This window comes from Mustela erminea, chromosome 11 (genome assembly GCF_009829155.1).
Source record: "Mustela erminea isolate mMusErm1 chromosome 11, mMusErm1.Pri, whole genome shotgun sequence".
Classification (NCBI taxonomy): Eukaryota; Metazoa; Chordata; class Mammalia; order Carnivora; family Mustelidae; genus Mustela; species Mustela erminea.
Window position 1 is genome coordinate 89,374,030 of NC_045624.1, and position 15,897 is coordinate 89,389,926.

General features: G+C 34.6%; 1 protein-coding gene across 3 annotated transcripts in view; it reads right to left on the reverse strand.

Moving 5' to 3' along the window:
- COG5 (component of oligomeric golgi complex 5) overlaps positions 1–15,897 on the reverse strand; it is a 293,532-nt gene that overhangs the window by 106,588 nt on the left and 171,047 nt on the right. The window lies entirely within an intron of this gene.

Consider the following 15,897-nt stretch of genomic DNA (forward strand, 5'->3'; position numbering starts at 1 on the left):
TCCTCCTCCAGGATACTCCTTGTTGCCTTTTTTGTTACAGTGTTTCCCAAACTCACTCAGTGGAGAATATTTTTTGAAACTCTAAAATATGTTTATTTAAAATTATACAAGTACTACTATATTAAGATACATACAATATAAAATATATGAAATAGTTTAAAGGATAAGGCTTTTTAAATATATGGATAGAAATTATAACTATAATTCTCCAGGCCAAACTGCATATACCTCTTTGGAAAATACGGTTCTATATGAATTTTATAAGTTATATATTTTTTGGACTCTGTCTAGGTACCTTTCTTTTTTCTCTATAGCCAATTTCATCCATTACCATGGCTTTGACTACCATCTATGAGCTCATGTCTCTCAAGTGAGCTTCAGTTCCACCTATTAAATTGCCTGACATCTTCAAATGGATGTCACGTAAATGAACACTTGACCATATAGCTCACCACCTTTCTTTTTTTTTTTTTTTTCCTTTAATGTAGACTCCACACTAAGCATGGAGCCCAACACGGGACTTGAACACATGACCCTAAGATCAAGACCTGAGCTGAGATCAAGAGTTGGACACTTTATCACTAAGCCCCTCATCATCTTTCCTCTTAAATATCCTTCTCAGTTTATGCTCCCAAATGAAATCACTCCTATCTCTCAGAACCTTTGTCAAACCAGAACAAAGTCATCTTGATACCTTCCCCATCTCACCATTTCTAATCTATTACTAAGATACATCAGTTTCATTTCCTAAGTAATTCTCAAATCAGTCCACTTGTCTCCATTTTCACTGCCATCAATGTTAATCATTGTTACAGGCCAAATCATTTCCCCACAAAATTCATATGTTGAAGTCCTAAGCTTCCCATACCTAAGAATGTGACCATACTGAAAGATCGTTCTCTTTAGAGAATTAAGTTAAAATGAGATCACTGGAATGGACCCTAATCCAATAAGAAGAGGACATCTGAACACAGACACATATAGAAGGAAGATGATCTGAAGACATAGAAAGAGGGCATTCATTTATAAGCCAAAAAGAGAGAGGCCTAGAAAAAAAGAGATCCTTCCCCAGTGGCTCTCAGACAGAAGCAACTCTGCCAAATACCCTGACCTCAGACTTCTAGCCTCCAGGTATGAGAAAACACATTTCTCTCATTAAGCCACTCCGTTTGTGGAACTTCCTTACAGCAGCCCTAGGAAACTAACACAACCCTCGTTAACTCTTTCTGAATTTCTGCAACAGGCCAGCTTTCTCTACAGTTGGTCCCCTCAATCTATATCCCACAGTGTAGTTAACATTAAAAATTATAAATATGAATCAGGTTATTTGTGCTTAAAAGTTCAAAATCTGTAAAATAGTACATGAACATCTCCTGGGCACATTACAAAATGCTCTTCCCCCTCCAGCCACACTTGACATCTGTTGGTCCCTGAAAAGGATAATGTTCCATTCTCTTTGCATACTTTGCCCTTTCACCAACCCAACTCATCATTAACATCTAAGCTTTTTAAAATTCATTTACTGAAGTCACCACATTATATATTTTCATAGACTCTGTAAGTCTTTGTAAGCTATCAAATTATAAACCATCATTTATACAATTGTTTGCTTAATGTTTATTTCCCCAATTAGTACCCATTTCTGTTCTGCTCATTCTGAAATCTCCAATCATTATCACAGTGCCTGTGGAATGTGGCAGGCACTCAATAACAATTTAGTAAAGAACTTAGACATACTTTACTTTCCTGATGTTCTGAAATATTTTACTATAATCTTAACAAAAAGTAATCATTTGCTTGTAAATATATGCTATACAGACAACACTACTTAAAGAACTACTAAAAATTTCCATTTCATTTCTTCTTCACTTTGAGGAAATAAGATTCCATAAAAGATATACATGTTCTTACAGTTAAAGGATTCCTCTCAATGCAAAAACTTATTTTTATGGAAATATAATCTAAAATAAATAGAGTAACAACTGGAAACTTTGATATAAAAAATAAGCCAGACTCTATCAAAAGCAATTTCATTAGATCTTTTAAAATCATGTGTCTTTAAAAGGTTTATTATAGTCTTAAGTTTGATGTATATTATGTCCTAGATAAATTAAACTGTTAGAAAAAATATATTTTACTATAGACTTTAGTTATGGTGTTATTTATTTTCCCCTCCCCCAGAATATAAACAAATGCCTGAATTCTTTTACAATCACTTAAATTAGTACCAACATGACTAAGAAAATCCAAACATTCATATTCATTACTCACATACAGACGTGTACATATACACAAAAGCATGCATCTTGACATATGCTTACACACGATTTCATGCTGAAATTCAGATCCTTAAAGATCTTTAGTTTCTGTTGTTAAATAAAGGAGATACAAACTAAAGTGAAATAATAGAATGCTTGCCTTAAAATATCAAATTAACATGCATGGCTTAATCCTCTCTAGTCGACAGAATTAACATGATAAGTAATGTACTATATGAAACGACTTTTCACATATCTAGCTCTTATTTCCTACTTCTTTCTCATTTTGCATCAACCAAACAGTGAGGCAAATATATGCCTACTGTTTCCTCCTTCAAAAAGCAGAAAAGCAAAAATAGTAAAACTCTTGTCAATATCTTATTTTAAAAAAAACCAAGAGATTCTGTGACATCAGATGGTGGAACAGGAAGACCATCTTTCGCTCATCCACAAAAACACTGATTTAAGAAAAATATATGGTCTAAAACCCTTACTAGAATTCCAGAAACCAGTTAAGAAGTCACAGGACCCCACACAAGCTCAAAATCAAGAAAAGGGGCATTGAAATGGTAATAAAAAGCATTTCAATCTTGTCAGTTCCTCTCTCAAGCTAGCAAGCTCAGAACTGGGAGGAAAACTCCAACTTGCAGATTCTTCCTTGGGAGGGAAAGAGAAAAGTAGAAGGTACATGACCTTGTATGTACAGCACCCTGAAGAGTCCATTTAAAAAACTGTTAGAATAAATGAATTCGCCAAAGTTGCAGAACACAAAACCAATTCATAAATATCAGTTGCATTTCTACACACTAACAACAACAACCTGAAGAGGAAATCATGACAGTAATCCCACTCACAAAAGCAACAAAAAGAATAAAACGCTTAGAATAAACTCAACCATGGAGGTAAAGGACTGTACAAATAAAACCACAAAACACTGCTGGAAGAAATTAAAGATGACACAAATAAATAAAAAATTATCCAGTGTTCCTGGGTTGGAAGACTTAATACTGTTAAAATGTACATAGTAACCAAAGCAACCTAAAGTTTCAATGTAATCACTATCAAAATCACAAAGGAATATTTTGCAGAAATAGGAAAAAAAAAACATTTAAAATTCACATGGGATCTCAAAGGACCCCAAATAGCCAAAACAATCTTGAGGAAGAAAAACAGAGCTGGAGGTGTCAGACTTCCTGAGTTCAAAACATATTGCAAAGCAAATAAAAACCAATATGGTACTAGTATAAAGACAGACATATAAACAAATGTAACAGACCAAAGAGCCCAGGAATAAATCCTCACATACATGGTTGTATGATCTCTTATGAATGTGCAGCAACTACACAATGGCGAAAGGATTGCACTGGTATCCACGTTCGAAAGAAAGCAGACCTTTGGTTTACACCACATTTAAAAATTCAAGATGGGATTGGGAGGGAGACAAACCATAAGTGACTCTTAATCTCACAAAACAAACTGAGGGTTGCTGGGGGGAGGGGGTTTGGGAGAAGGGGATAGGATTATGGACATTGGGGAGGGTATGTGCTTTGGTGAGTGCTGTGAAGTGTGTAAACCTGGTGATTCACAGACCTGTACCCCTGGGGATAAAAATATATGTTTATAAAAAATAAAAAATTATTAAAAAAAAATTCAAAATGAATCAAAGCCCCAAATATAAGACCTACAATTACAAAGCTTATAAAAGAAAACATAGGGGAAAAGCTTCATAATATTGGATTTGGCAGTGATTTCACGGATGTAACATCAAAATTACAGGCATCAAAGGCAAAATTAGGCAAATGGCACTACATCAAACTTCAAAACATCTGTGTGGCAAAGGAAATAATCAACAGAAAGAAAAGGCAACATACAGAATGGGAGAAAATACTTGTTAGCCATGTATCTTAAAGTCCAGAATACATAAAGAACTCCTACAGGGCAACCGGCTAGCTCAGTCTGTTGAGCATGAGACCCTTGATCCTGTTAAGGTCAAGAACTGAAGCACCACATTAGGTGTAGAGCTTACTTTTAAAAACAAACAAACAAAAAAGCCAACAGAACACTCCTACAACACAATGACAACAAGAAACAACTCTATTAAAATATTTGTAGGGGCGCCTGGGTGGCTCAGTGGGTTAAAGCCTGTCTTCAGGTCATGATCCCAGGGTCCTGGGATCGAGCCCCACATCAGGCTCTCTACTAGGCAGGGAGCTTGCTTTCCCCTCTCTTTCTGCCTGCCTCTCTGTCTGCTTGTGATCTCTCTGTGAAATAAATAAATAGATAAATAAAATCTTTAAAAAAATGTGTAAAGGACATGAATAAACATTTCTCCGAAGAAAATAATACAACTAGTCAACAAACATATGAAAAGATCATTATCACTAATCATCAGAAAATGCAAAAAAATACCGTAATCAGATATGACCTTATGCCTGTTAGGATGGCCACTATCAAAACCCAGAAAGTAATAACTGTTGGTAAGGATGTGGAAGAATGGACCCTTGTGTACTGTGATGGGAGTGTAAAATGGGCCAGCTGCTATGGAAAAACATTATGGGAGTTCCTCAAAAAATCAGAAATAGATTTATCATATGTCAAATCTTAACTAACTGGATTACTAAAAAGAAAACAACATTTCATTTCAGGATCAGATTTCTGTTTGAGCAAGCAGCCTAAGACAAGATTTCTTTTTATAACAGAAGTACACATTAATTCTAACTAAAGTACTCCTGCTAGTAACTTAATAGAACTATTAATGTCTTTCATTTGTACTTTAGCTTTTTTTTTTTTTTAAGATTTATTTAGTTGACAGATGGAGATCACAAGTAGGCAGAGAGAGAGGAGGAGGCAGACTCCCTGCTGAGCAGAGAGCCCGATGTGGGGCTCGATCCCAGGACTCTGGGATCATAACCTGAACAGAAAGCAGAGGCTTTAACCCACTGAGCCACCCAGGTGCCCCTGTACTTAAGTAGCTTTAATCCCTACATAAACTAATTGATGCTGCAGAGAATTTTGAGGAACCATAATTGGTTACTGGTTAGAGAAGTCTATGACTCTTGAGAGAGAGTTCAGTTCTTCTACAGAGTCTAAATATCATTTTTGCATTTATGCATCTTGCATTTTGCAAGAATAAACTTACTACAGAAGTCTTTCTATACATCTTTCTACAATAAGCTTTCCTTCTTCAGATACTTTAATATTTCACCACTATAAACTATTAAAAGGTATTTTCTGTTAGTATTTTAAAAGAATACCCTAACAAGTATATCCCTGTGAAGGGTTCCACAAACGGAACAAGTATGACTGGAGAGGAAACCACCAGGAAAATAAGTTGTCTAAAGGCAAGGACCTATGTCACTTTGGTCAACTTTTTATCCCAGTGCCCAGCAAAGCATTCAATTATATTTTATAAATATGTTCATTTCAGTATCAGATAATTTTTTGTTTTATAGGTAAAACATGAATTAGAAATTTTATTTAAGGGGATGCCAGGGAGGCTCTGTTGGTTGGACATCTGCCTTTGGCTCACGTCATGAATCCAGGATCCTAAGATCGAGTCTAGCATTGGGCTTCTCACTCAGGGGGGAGCCTGCTTCTCCCTTTGCCTGCCGCTCCCCCTGCTTGTGCACTCTCTCTCTCACCCACTCTCTCTCTCTGACAAATAAATAAATAAAATCTTACTTGGGGCACCTGGGTGGCTCAGTGGGTTAAAGCCTCTGCCTTTGGCTCAGGTTATGATCCCAGGGTCCTGGGATCGAGCCCCACATCGGGCTCTCTGCTCAGCAGGGAGCCTGCTTCCCCCTCTCTCTCTATTTGTGATCTCTGTCTGTCAAATAAATAAATAAAATCTTAAAAAATTTTTTTTTTTACTTAAGCAGTTCCCAGGGGGGAAAAAAGCAAAAAGAGAAGAATTAGAATCACTTTAAGGGTATTTAAACACTTTAAAAGTGTCTGCACATTTTCTTAACTTCTACTCATACATGTCTACTCACCACAGCTTCTCTACAACTGCAACAAGGGGAGAATACTGACCCACCTGCTTGGAATGGTGAAACAATGTAAATATTTACCAAGGTTCTAATTGTTTAATACAGAAAAAGGGTCTAGTATTACAACTTTGGCAAAAAATGATAAGTGTATCATATGGAAGTTAAGTGTTTGGGGTATTTTAATATTTACTATCTTATAATAAGCAATTATTGAGAGAGAGAATAAAAATAAAGTAAGTGTCTTCACTCAAATGAGAAAAAAGTGTTTGGTGAGAGCCTCCCTCCATCCACCCTAACAGTTTGCTAAATGTGGCTGAGAAGAGGTATTACAGATGATCCTAATCAGTACAAAAACTGTTGTATTTACAGTGTGTTCATGTCCAGGACTTTCAAAAGCCAACATTTGATACGTGGTATGAAAAAGTTTATAGAGAAGTAATTGGTACAGATTAATTTTAAATTATAGGCAGTCCTAGACTAGCTCAATTTTCAAGAGATAGACATGTAGCCTTCTGTTGACTCTGATAGATCTAAGATTTGTTCAGATGTACAGAAAAGCAATAGGAATGAACTCTTCTGGGATTTTTGAAATCTATTAATTTATTTTTCTTCTCTTATTATGTTGGGTTGGTCCTGCAGGGCAATGTTGAAAAGCAGCAGGGACAGTGGGCATCTGGCTTTTTTCCTAACTAAAGTCAATGCTTTCCACATTTTATTGGTAAGAATCATGACTGCTAAAGGTTTAATTAGAAATCCTTTATCAACTTAAGAAAGCCCATTTCTCTTAGCTTGCTAGTATTTCTTATCGTCATGAATTTTGTCAAATACTCTTGTTATCTACTGAGATAGCTGTATAATTTTTACTCACTGCTATGCTTGGTGTACTAGAAGTTTCAGTGTGTGTGCCTGAGCATGACTAGACTACAATTTCCCTTTCTTATAATCCTTAATTGGTTTGGTATAAAGGCCACTTTTTAGTCTCATAAAATGAGGGAGGGAGTTTTCTTCTCTTAAAAAAAGAAAAAGAATGAAAGCCCTTAAAATTTTGGTAGAGGTCGCTTGAAAAACCATCTGAGACTACTGGTTTCTTGGTAGAAAGACTTTGAACTAGCAATTCAATTCCTTTGAAGGTTAAATTAGGACTATGCATAGGGTCCAATTCTAGTTTTAAAATTTTGGCATGCTCTGTTTTTCTAGAAATGTGTTCATTTCACCTGCCTTAGAAAATCTGTTGGCATGAAGTTTTTTATGGGACCTTTTTTCCTTCAAAGTTTACATTTTGAACTTAGAGAAAAATTTTACAGAAAAATTTTAAAGAGAAGCCCCAAGAATAACCACCCTCCCCAAATCCTACTGTTTGTTCACTCCAACTCACCACTTGTTAACTAACATTGAGCCACATTTACTTTATCACCACCCTTCTCTCTCACTCGCTCTCTCTTTTTTTTTTTTAAAGATTTTATTTATTTATTTGACAGAGAGAAATCACAAGTAGATGGAGAGGCAGGCAGAGAGAGAGAGAGGGAAGCAGGTTCCCTGCTGAGCAGAGAGCCCGATGCGGGACTCGATCCCAGGACCCTGAGATCATGACCTGAGCCGAAGGCAGCGGCTTAACCCACTGAGCCACCCAGGCGCCCTCACTCGCTCTCTCTTACTCATTCAAAAACATCTGATAGTAAGTTGTACATCAGAGCTCTGTACCACTAAATAATTAAGTGACCCTCTAGGAATAAAGACATCCTTCGAAACACCCATACTACAGTTATCAAACTTGGGATTTTTAACCTTGTTACATATATATCTCCTATACCATTCATATTCCTATTTCATGAACTGTCCAGTGTTTTTTATAATAAAGCATTTTTTTCTGCAACAGGAACTAGATGAGGTATTTTAGTTAGGTATTTTAGTATTTTAGTTTTTTTAGGTATTTTAGTTATTTTAGGTATTTTAGTTAGCTGTCATAACTTTTTATATAAGGTCTTACCTACTATGAAACTATTTTTAATCTTTTATATCACTGATATTTTTAAGCAGTGAACACTAGTTATTTTACAATTGTCCAAAAGCTTTTATTTATCTTGTTTCCACACAATTAGACTCAGGTTATGCATCTTTGTCTGGAATACAACATAAATAATATGTTCTTGGGATATCATGTATATTTGCAGGGTGTTGTGGGTATTAATTGTGATTACATAAAGTGTTATCTAATTCTTTTACTGTATAGTTGCTACCTTTCCTTGTGGAATTAATAAGTAATTACTGGGAGACATCTTAATACCATGTAAATATACTGTTCCTTCTCAAACTCTCCTTCCTCCAGATTTAGCATCCACTGATGACTGCCTCAATCACATTTTATTATAATAGTTGAAAAACAGTTGTTTTTTTAATTTCATTGGTCTGTTTTCATCGGTTCACAGTCCATTTTAAGGGAGAGCTTTCCCTTCTCACTTGTCAGTCCATCTGTTTGTCTAGTTTGACATATGGACCTCTGAATTTTTATTTTATTCAATAGGTTAAAATCCATTACTGTCCTTACTTGTTGTGATGATCTGTTTTGGAGCATTTCTTTATTTTCTAGCACAAGATAGTCCATGCTCATCTTCAATTTTCTTAGGTCCAAACCCAGAACCAGCAATTTCTTTAAATAACCGTGGTAGTATTCGGTCCTCTTATTTTGAGTTGGTACAATGCAAAATACATATTGTAATCCATATAATGTATATATTCTGAGTATCAGCTCTTAATAAGATAGAGGGCTTTGAGGGAATTCATGCAGTTGTGCACCATCAGCACAGTCCACTTTTAGAACAATCCCATCATCACAAAAGTTCCCTCCTTACCCATTCATCCATCAAACCCTACTCCAACACCCAGGGACAATAATTTATCTGCCTTCTATCTATAGTTTTGCTTTTACAGAAATTTCATATAAACAAAATCTTACAACATGTACTCTTTTGAGTTTGGTCACTTTCACTTAAAGTGTTTTTAAGGTTTAACCATGTAGTCTGATATGTAAGTATTTTGTTTCCTATTATTGTGGAATGTAATCTATTATATAAATACATGACATTTTGTTTATCCTTTGACCAGTTGATAGACACAGAGACTGTTTCCAGTATTTGGCTATTATGATTAATGCTGCTCTAAACCGTGTGTAGAGACCTTCTTTGTGGACACAGGTTTTCATTTCTCCTGGGTAAATATCTAGGAATGCAACTGCTGGATCATAAGGAGAGTGTATATGAAAAAACAGCCAAAATGTTTCCAAAACTGGCAGTACTATTTTACTTTTGCACCAGTAATATATGAGTGTTCCAATTTCTCTACATCTTCACCAACACTTGCTACTTACTGATAGTCGTTCTGATTCCACTGGTTGTGCAGTGGAACCTCACTAGAGTTTTTATCTGTGTTTCCCTAATGATCAATATTGAGGTTTTTATGTATATGATCATTATTCATCTGCGTATCTTCTCAGTTAAACAATCTACTAGTATCTTTCCCCCCATTTTAATTCCTCCCTCTGCGGCTCCCCAACCTCCTCCACCCCATCTCTTCCCTGTATAACCACTGACCTGTTTCTATCATGATAGATTAGTTGTATTTTCCACAATTTTGCATTCCAACCAGTCCTTGTTGTGCATGGTACTGTGTTAACAGAAACTCGTGTATATCAGAACTATGCAAAGTAAGGACATAGTTTGAATGTGCATAATAAGTTTCAGTAAACACAGTCCCATGTAAAGCAAGGACTGCCAATATACAGAACTGTAGAATACATTCTTTTCTCTTTGGAGTCTTCCATTCAACATAATTTTGAGGTTAATTATGTTTTCACATGTATCAGTAGTCCACATTTCTTTTTGTTGCTGATCACTTTCCATTATATACCTTTACCATGATTAACTTATCCATTCACATGTTTATGGACATCCGTTGTTTAAGGTTACCGGCTATTAAATAAAAATCTGCTAGTGGACATTTGCATGCAAGTCTTTTATGGTAATATTCTTTCATTTCTCTTGAATACATGGGGGTATATTGCTGAGTTACATAGTAGGTATATGTTTAACTTTTTAAGAAACTGTCAAACTGTTTTCCAAAGTGGTTGCACAATTTTCCTACCAGCAGTATGTGAGAATTCCAGTCATTCTATAAGCTCATCAGCACCAACACTTGATATGGTCAGGTCTTACAAATTTTAGGTATGTGCTTATTTGACATCTCTCTGTAAAATATCCCTTTGAATCTATTTTTAAAATAGGACAAAAATAGAAGCTGAATGCTTTCTGAGTTCTGAGAATTTTTTAGACAGAAGTTCTTTATTAAATATATGATTTGCAAATACTTTCTCTCAGTATATACCTGTCTTGTATTCTCTTAATGAAGTAATTTGCAGAGCAGAAATTCTTAATTTTGAGTAAGTCCAAAATACCAGGTTGTTTTTTCTTTTATGGCTCAAGCTTTTGGTGTTCCATTGAAGAAATCTTTGCCTCCTCAAGGTCACAAAGTTTTTATTTTGTTTCTCCAATCAGTTTTAGAATTTTAAGTCTTACATTTGGGTATCCATATGTTCCAGCATTATTTGTTAAGAAGAGTACTGTATCACCACTGAATTGCTTTTGCAACTTTTTTTGAAAATCAGTTTTCCATATATGTGTGAGTAAATTTTTTTTACTACTCTGCATCAATGATCTGGGTCTCTAACTTGACAACAACGCCACACTTGCTTTTCTTTTTCAAAGCTGTGTTGGATATCCTAGGTCCTCTGTATTTCTATTTGAATTTTAGATGCAGCCCGTCAACTTCTCCAAAACATTTGATTATAGATCTGTTTGGGAAGAATGGACTTCTTAACAACAATGAATCTATCAAACCATAAGTGAGGTATCTCTCTCCATTTACTTAGGTCTTCTTTAATTTCAGCAATATTTTATAGTTTTCAGTATACAGATGATATTCATCTTTCAACAGATTTATTCCTAAGTATTCCTAAGTATTTTATATTCTTTGATGCTACTATATAGGAATTATTAAATTAAATCTCTCTCTCTCTGCCTGCCTCTCTATCTACTTGTGATTTCTCTCTGTCAAATAAATAAATAAATAAAATCTTTAAAAAAAAATTTTAATTCTCAATTGTACATTGCTAATACACAGAAATTGATTTTTTTGTATTGACCTGTATTCTGTAATCTTGCAGTAAGTGACTTCTTAGTTCTAGCTTTTTTTTTTTTTTTAAAGATCCCATCAAATTTTCTAAATAGATGATGATGTCATCTCTAAATGGAGACCATTTTATTTTGTCCTTTACAAAATGGAAATTTTTCATTTCTTCTCCTTATTCCATTCCACTAGCTAGGATAATGTTAAATAGAAGTAGTGAGAATAGAAAGAAATCCTTGTCTGCTCCCTGGTTTTAGGAGAGAAGCATTCAGCCCTCATGATTATGATTTTACCTGTTTCTTGCTCCTAAATGTCTTTTATCAGGTTGAGAAAGCTCCTTTCTATTTCTAGTTTGCTAAGAGTTCTTATCAGGAATGGATGTTGGATTCTGTCAAATGCTTTTCCTGCATGTATTGAGCTAACCATACAGGTTTTTGTTGTTGTTGTTGTTTTAGTTTGCTGGCCTTCCTTTTCCAACTACAGCCTTATATTAAAACCTCATTTAATCCTCCATAATTTTTAACCTTTCATATTTTCCATATCTTTCATTTATGCTGCATTCTGGATAATATCATTAATTTTGTCAGTATCTAATTCATTCTTTGACTTTATGGGATATCTGTATGATCTATCTGCTCAATTTTTTTATTTCAGTGATTTTATTTTTAATTTTTTAAATGTTCTATTTGGTTCTTTTTAAAGAACTACCTGGTCATTTTTAAGTCTTTTGTTTCTCATTTTTTATTCCATTTTGTATTCTTTAAATATGTCATATATAGATATTTGACCTGCATAAGAATATGTGTATATGTATCTTTGCCCCTCAGAGATTCTCTCACCTTTTACAGGCCCAAGAGTGTATTATGTTTATGTGTGTATATATATATATTTTTTTTCCAATGTACCCAGAATTTATTTATACTGTAGTAAGGGGACTCTTCACCGGATCCAGTCCCTACACGAATAAAAGCAACAGTCTTTTCACCTTTATAAATTACTTACTGAGGATATCTGACTTAGAAACGTAATCGGCTTATTGTTACTTGATTTTTTAATCAAATTAAGATGCCACAGATAAATGAGTTAACATTCTTCTAATAATATTAAAAAGATTTCATGGTTGAATGTCCTAAAAGTTTTCTGAATCTTTAATTCTATCACGAAATCATTTGATATGTCTAAAAGAGGAAAACAAAACACATTCTTTTTCACAGTTAAAATTCTCATTAGTACTATAGCTGCTTAAAATGCTAAACACATTCCAAATTTAGCCTAATACATCCTACACATGATTACAAGACTATGTTTGGTGATAAAAATTGCTGGCTTAGAAAATGAAAGTATCATATCTTGTGGATCCTGATAATATCCTGTGGATCCTAATACTTTGTCAATACTTTGCTACACTCACTTTAACAAAGGGTTATATACAGTATTGATAATTATATAGTGACATAAGAACTCCAAACTAGTTTTAAATGACACCAAAATTGAGCAATTGACAGGTATGAATATATCTTTTCAAATTATACTATAAACTTAAAATTAGAGTCTGTTCTACAAGTTAGCCAGGACATTTATTAAATTAAGCAGAAGTAGAATTAGTTATCTTCTTAAGGAAAAGCTTTCAAAAGGGCTCCACATTTAAATTATATTCCTAAAATTGTTATACCTGATATAATTGGTCCAGTTTTATTTTATATTCATGTGATAAAGAATATATCAGTATAAAGATGACACAAATGGTTGGTATGAACTATTTCCTATTATAAATCAAATGGAAAGTATTTATTAATTTAGCTTTCAGTAAATTTCAAAACTACTTATAAATATTTTAAAATTTTAAAAAACACATTAAAAAAAACTCTTCTAGATAGATTCCAATCTCAAAAGGTATTTACTAGAAATAATCTGAGGAAAAAAGCCTTAATTCCTAAACAGATACTATAGAAAGCATATGGCATAATTTTTGTAAGTTTCATCTTGAATTATTTACAATTTTGTTTAATTTTTAACATATAGTCACTGGTTAAAAAGACGAAAGCACTAAATTAGAACTTTCAATACTAAGATATTTCCTCCCTAAAAACCTTTAAATTGCAAAAGCTAGTGGTGTAAGAACTTTCTGTTTATAACCTTTTCCTCAAAAAGAGATTACACAAATATTTAGAAACAATGGTCCAGATACCACTCTTCAATGACCCAGAGCACCAGATACACATCATCTTCTACTCAAAAGTTCTCTGAAGGCTTTAAGGATCATTATTTGGGAACTCCACTCACACTAGAAATCCTGCACTTTCTACAAAGATTCTGTTGCCATCAAAAATTATTTTCACTAGAATAATAATGTTCTTACATGGTAGTTATATAATTAGCAAAAGTATCTGTTCATAACTTTGCAATAAAGGAAAAAACTCAAGAAATTATACTAAATACAGTGAAGTTTATGTGCTATTTCTGCAATATGTAACAGGTATTTTGAGGGCTTTTATTTTGTTTTGTTTTTTATTTTTCTTTTGCCCTGGAAATCCCAAGTATTTAGGATCAAAAGTTACTTTGGACTTTTCACAAAAGACTGATCTTTTTTGAATATACATGAGTACACTGAACCCCAAGAGGAAGTTAATTTTTTTCATAAACACTGCCATAAAAGAACAAATAACTACACTGCAAATGTGTGTTGTATATGAGCATATATATATATATATATATATATATATATATATATATTTAAAGATTTTATTTATTTATTTGATAGACAGAGATCACAAGTAGGCAGAGAAGCAGGCAGAGAGAGAGAAGAAGGGAAGCAGGCTCCCTGCTGAGCAGAGAGCCCGATGGGTGGCTCAATCTCACGACCCTGAGACCATGACCCGAGCCAAAGGCAGAGGCTTAACCCACTGAGCCACCCAGGCACCCCTATATGAGTATATTTTTAAATAGGAAGGAACAGTGTTTGAAAAATCAGTCTTTCTTGGTTTTATTCTTAATTCAGTAAGAAATCTTGTGAGTTAATGTAAAGATTGACTAAAATGAAAGCATATATCCCTGTTTCTAATAATCCTTGATAATTGGTAGTAATTCACATGCTTTTAAAATCTGGCCCACAGAAGTTGCCAGTTTATTCATAATAATAATTGATAAGAATTTATATATGAGTTTCTGTGTAGAAACTTTAATATAATAATGTGAGAAAAAAATAATGTCGGAAACATAAGCATCTTTAAATGGCACTATTCCTATTTGTTTTTTTCTTCAGATTCCCTTAAATATAATGGTTTCATATAATTGTTTTTATGTTGTTAGTAGAATACAAACTATTAAAAAGCAGTAAAAACATATACAAAGGATTACCTAGAAAAGGCTTGAAATCAAGCCACTCTAATAAAGAATAAATTAATTTGGGTAGAAAGGCAACCAAAATTAGAAGAAATGAATGATAACACTGCATGTGCATTTGCTTACCTATAACCATAAAAGAACAAATAACTATACTGGGAATGTGTGTTGTGTATGAGTATATTTTTAAATAGGAAAGAACGGTGTTTTTATTCTTAATTCACATTCATTCCACCACTAAAGGTAAAAAATTAATAACTACACAAGGGAGATTAATAACTATGCATTATACTATATGAATCCCCATAACAACTGGCTAGAAAAGCAAGGGGAGCCAAATTTCTTGAGTTCTTGCAAAAAAAATTTAAGTCCCTCTCGAAAAACAAGAGAGGGGAAAATGGCAAGAGAATAGGAGGTCCCTAGGCTCTCCTTGTACCAAGTATACAAATAGATACCTATCAAATCATTCTAAATACCCCAGAAATAGACCTAAAGATTGGCGAAACAACTAAAGGTAGAGAAGAGGGCACATTAAAGAAGGTAGAAAGTGTGGAGACACAGTTTGGAAGAGAAACTGACTATGGCCACTGGGGTGGAAAGGGAGCTGTCATTGTGGAGAAAGGCAAGAGACAGAATAGTACCCAGGGGAGTACAAGTGGAAAATGAATCTCCATAGCAATTGGTCTGGAGAGCTAGAGGGGCTGACTTTCATGAGTTCTTATAGCCAGCAGGGCTTAAACCCAGAGTTCTGAACACCAGTAGGCATGGACTGGGGAGAGTTCAGAGGCATTAGAGCTGCTCTTGAAAAGGTGGCAGGTAAACAACGTGTGGACATACAGCATGGAAACAGTGACCTGAAGAGTACCTAGGGCATAGAGTGGGTAGGTTATCTGCTCATCTCAGAACTTGTCCCAGAGAGGCAGCATTCATGGAGAGACCTTACCAGGGACAAAGGAACTGGTTGGCACCATTTACCTCCAGCATCCCTCAACATAAGCACAGGGCCACCTGGGGGAACAGTGCAATGCCCGTACTCCTTATATAACTTCCTTACACCAAGCTGGCCCCCCTCCCACTCCAGTGGAACTGCCCCTCCTAGTCACACTGCCTCAGCCATAGAGGCAGGACTT